This window comes from Bombus vosnesenskii, unplaced genomic scaffold (assembly GCF_011952255.1).
Source record: "Bombus vosnesenskii isolate JDL3184/JDL3185 unplaced genomic scaffold, Bvos_JDL3184-5_v1.1 scf7180000013488, whole genome shotgun sequence".
NCBI lineage: Eukaryota > Metazoa > Arthropoda > Insecta > Hymenoptera > Apidae > Bombus > Bombus vosnesenskii.
The window spans coordinates 1-1,497 of record NW_022883079.1 but is presented as its reverse complement, the minus strand read 5'-3'; positions in this window follow the sequence as shown (position 1 = coordinate 1,497).

The following is a 1,497-nucleotide window of genomic DNA, read 5'->3' as shown; positions in this document are numbered from 1 at the left end:
AATTCGCTATTAAAGCAACAAGTGCAAGAAATATCAGCCATGCTACAACTTATCAGCAGCGCACTAATGCAAAAATAAATCAATGGATATATTAAAGATAAGAGCATGGGACGCTAATGGGCTACAAAAGAGAATACATGAAATAAAAACATTTTGTATAATACATTATACAACAAATAGAGTTACATAAAAATATCACACTATACTGTATGCTCATCAGGAAGAGCACATGGAGGTTCAGCAATAATAATTAAGAATAACATTAAACACTACCTCCATAGCCAAATTAATCAGGGTCACGTATAAGTTACAACCGTCTCAGTACAAACAAATACAAATTCTTTCCAAATTTGAACATTGTACGCATCATTAAAATATAAAATAACACTAGAATACTGGAAGTACACTCTCAGAGTAATATTAGGAGTAACCTTAAGGTCAGCTGACGAGCTAACTCACTTATCAACAGAACTCAATAAAACACTGGATGTGCTTGACTTTGCAGTCACAAATGATACAGATCTAAACAAACTAAGAATATCAGGAAACCTAAGACTCGTCTCTGATCATACTCCAATAATAATTGAATATAACGCAAACGAGTCTTTTGCAGTAAGTCAACATCACTCTGCAATAAAACAATTATTTAGGCAATGTACTAGTAATAACAAGACACCAGATGAAGTTGAGTAAGCATTTAACAGAACTCACACAAGTAGTGGAAGCAACCACGAATTGCAAATCAACAACCAGACAAAACAAATTAATACCGAATGAAATTCTGGAAAAAATTAAATGTGAGAAGGAAGCAAAAGCGATTTGGCAGAAACACGAAATATCAGCAAATAAAAAAGTCCTGAGCGAAATAACAAAAACGTCAAAAAGGCTATAAAGGATACAATGATATGGAATTCTCGAAATATCTAGACTCACTTTCACCCCACGAGGACATCAATTACTCACTGTGGGAAACTACGAAACGGGCTTTCGAGAAGAACTCAAATAACGAGAAAAGCGCAATAAAACTGATTCCAGCAATTAAAAACCCGAATGCGATATGGGCAAGGGAGACCGAAGCATGTGGACCATTTGTACAAAACATTATTTTTATGCGAAAACAACAAACATATCGAATGAAAGCAGCCAAACAAACACGGATAATGCTGTTGCAGCTGATGGTAGCTATTCTGTATCATACCAACCACAAATTTTTTAAATTTTTGTAGATATTGTTAGACCTTTTTAATTTTCACTTTTTTAAACTCTTTTATTTTTGATTCGTTTTATTTGTTCTTTAATGTCCATGCGAATGTAGCAATTATTGTTGAGCGAGTTGTATTGTGTGTATTGTGTGCAGTGCATGTTATTGCGTGTGTAATGCACTTACTGCGTATTGTTTATATTGTGGTCGTAGTGTACATCATCATCTTTTCGTAGTCTATTGTACAATGTCATACTTTTGACACACTTGCCGATATGCACTTGCGTTACGTGAAA